Below are 3,253 nucleotides of genomic sequence, written 5' to 3'. Positions count from 1 at the left end.
GTTATCGACATTGATAATCGCGATATATGTCCCGAGCATTCCAAGACTTTGGGGAATGTTTATAGTTTGAGGTCGGACAACAAACAACAATAATATTTTTTCGTTTGACATAATTAAAAAAACAATTTTAAGACTTTCCTTTCGCTTGTACTGTGAAACCTCGCTTCTTACCAAATTTCGTGACTCAAGACCAATGGGAAGTACCCATAGGCTTTCATCAGTGATTTTACGACAGTCAAAATATGCGACATAAATAGCGATATCTTTTGGCTGCATTCTCTTAGAACCTTAAATTTGTTACATCGCCACTTCACTATAGATCTTAGTATGTCACATAAATGTAAATTTGATACGTCTACCCATTACTCAGAAAAAGGGTTTTGAACAGTCGGACAGATAGTCAAAACAAGACAGACGGACAAAAAGTGATCCTAAAAGTGTTCCATTTTCCCGATTAAGGCACGGAATCAAAAAATCGCCTTCGAGGTTTAGGTTATTTCAGACAGATTTTAAGTACAATACGTTTGGCTTATTAAAACAAAAAAGTCAGTAGCATATAACAATCAGAAGTCGTTGGTTCCATTCTCCCTAGTGATATTTTTTAAATTTTATATAATCAAACTGAGATGTTAACTAACAAATATTGAATCATTTTACAGTAAAACAACATTTTAATTATAATTGCATGAAAATAAATCAGAATTTGATACAGACATAGGAAGTGCCTTGCTGGTGAACGAAAAATTATATAAATCAATAACACGGTGCTGTCTCCAGACATAATGTGGCTCCAGACATAATGTGGTTTATTTTCAATTTCATGTTTCGTAAATGAAATATGCTAGTGAGAGATACGAACCAACGTCTTTGCTGTTATTATACTAGTACACTACCGACTCAGCTGCACGGTCAGTACTACGATATAACTGCCACTTACCACGTCTTTCACGTCGAACAATGTTTGTTAATATGAGAAATGCCGTGTTGCATCATAGTTCGCCTCCATGTAACCGGTTGTGTAGGTCAATTCAAAGGTCCGAGGAAGGCAGTGGCATAGCCACTGCAGTGGAAGCATGCCCAGTGAGACTCTGCTGTGTTCAAAACAACTTCCAGGTAGGTGACGCCTTTAACTTTTACAACAATGTAGTAAGAAACAACCCTGTCATAAAGAGCTATTGAAATTTGTGATGTATAACAAAACGCTAGCAGCGGGGCGAAAATTCAACGATATTTTCCATGTTTGTCGAGCGCAGCATTCTAGCCTTTTTTTTTTTCTTAAGTTTTGAATCTCGGCCAATATTTATTCGGTGAATCGTTTCGCGCTGTGGAGAATGAATAACCTTGTTCGTTCTGCGGACGGGGAAGCAGAGCTGTGTAAATAAGGTCTGTTTGCTTTGCATATACAGCAATTATACGCGCACTTTATTTAATTCAGATAGCAAAGATGCGGGAGTGGAGACTGGGGCGCTTTTCTCTCGTCCACTGAGAAACGAAGTGTTCGTCAGTGAGGCAGACAGTTACATGGACAGGGCGCAAGCAAAATTGAACAGAGTTCATACTCCTCAAACTTTACCGTTTCAGTGGCGAATGAGAAATGGCGCGTTCCATTTCGTGCTAACGCGCCATAAAGCATTATCTCGCTCCATTTTATTAAAACGCCAACTTGTAATTATCTCCTGAGTGCGTGTGTGCGGACATAGCCTCGTATTATTCCTTGACAACGGAAGAGATTACTTCTGCTGCACGCAATTCAGCTAATGTATCGTTAAGAGTTGCAGCTCAGCGCCTCTGTGTTCGAAGTAATCCCAATTACAAGTAAATTCAGAGTGAAATGATAATAAAATGGACACCCTAGCTGCAAACAGGCGTTTATGTACTTCATTGGGGACATGTTGAAAATGTGTGCCCCGACCGTGACTCGAACCCGGGATCTCCTGCTTACATGGCAGACGCTCTATCCATCTGAGCCACCGCGGGCACAGAGGGTAGTGCGTCTGCAGGGACTTAACCCATGCACGCTCCCCGTGAGATCCACATTCCCAACATGTCCACACCACTACATTCGTAGTGCGCCTAATAGATGTTTGCCCATCATACTCATTACTTGTGGCAGATTAATCTACCAAGTCCCGTACGCAATCACTAGTGGAACATAAACTCATAAGCCAAACATTATGTCCACCTCCTTAATAGCTTGTTTTCCGTTTTGGGAATGAAATGCGTCACTGATACTTCGTGTCAGGGATCCGACAGTTTTTTGGTAGGTTTGTGGAGCTATGTGGCACTAGATGTGTAAGCAAAGGTCACGTAATTTAAACAACGGGCCGCTGATCTGCGTACGCTGTGATGGCGCCCGACAGGTACCCAAATGGGTTCCATTGCTCTTCCGGTGCGCAGATGTGGATACCTAGGTGTCATTCCGACCGATGTGGGTCAGTGGATAGCACTCAGGACTCTGTTCGGGAGGACGACGGTTCAAAACTGTCAGGCAATCTAGATTTAGGTTTTTCATGACCTCCCTAAAAATCTCTCCAGGCAAAAGGGAGGATGGTTCCCTTGAAAAGGGCATGGACGATTTACATCCCCATCCTTTCGTAATCCGGTCCTGCTGTCCGACTCTAATGACCGCGCTGACGACGGGACATTCGACTCTAATGCCCCATCCCCCGCTTTCCTAGGAGACAGTTACCGTTTATCGAGTGTGCAGACGACCATCAGGATCAGGCCTCAAATTATGTTGTGGGCTAGCTGGACAGTGGTGGCGATGTTGTCATTGAAGCTACTAAATTACATTAGTTCCCGTGGAAATACGAGTTTTGAGTCTTTATATGACTCCCTGTTTCTGTTACGTTGCGGAGACCTTCGGTGGAAGCTGCTAGCAGACTGTTGGAAGCAGTGTATGAACTGTTAGCGGTGTACATACACCAATCCACTGGTCCGATCGCTGAATCTTCCTGAGACCAGTTAGACCATTACAGGGCTTTCAGTGACTGGTTTTGAAGTACAGAAAAGTTTAACCCTGTCTTCCGGATCAAAGCGGAGCCCGTGATTCATATTTAGATTGGTTTTATTAGTGTAGCAGTTCAGAGAATTGATCAGGGCCTGCCAATAAACGTTCGCTTTTAAATCTGCGGAACAGTACGTCGCGAAATTTCTCGCGTGTGTCGCACATCGCGAAGAGTGAGTAGATTCTGTTGGCGGCCGCCTGTGCGATCTCGCGCGGCGCAAGCGGAAACTCCGTTACACGGAGGGA

At 43.3% G+C, this 3,253-nt stretch overlaps 1 non-coding gene across 1 annotated transcript; it reads right to left on the bottom strand.

Annotated features, from left to right (window-relative positions):
- Positions 1 to 1,903: 1,903 nt before the first annotated feature.
- On the bottom strand, positions 1,904 to 1,978 carry Trnat-ugu. Its single transcript has one exon. It is a non-coding gene; the product is annotated as a tRNA-Thr (tRNA).
- Positions 1,979 to 3,253: the final 1,275 nt, after the last annotated feature.

This window comes from Schistocerca americana, chromosome 2, assembly GCF_021461395.2.
Source record: "Schistocerca americana isolate TAMUIC-IGC-003095 chromosome 2, iqSchAmer2.1, whole genome shotgun sequence".
Lineage (NCBI taxonomy): Eukaryota > Metazoa > Arthropoda > Insecta > Orthoptera > Acrididae > Schistocerca > Schistocerca americana.
This window is presented reverse-complemented; position numbering and strand designations above follow the sequence as displayed.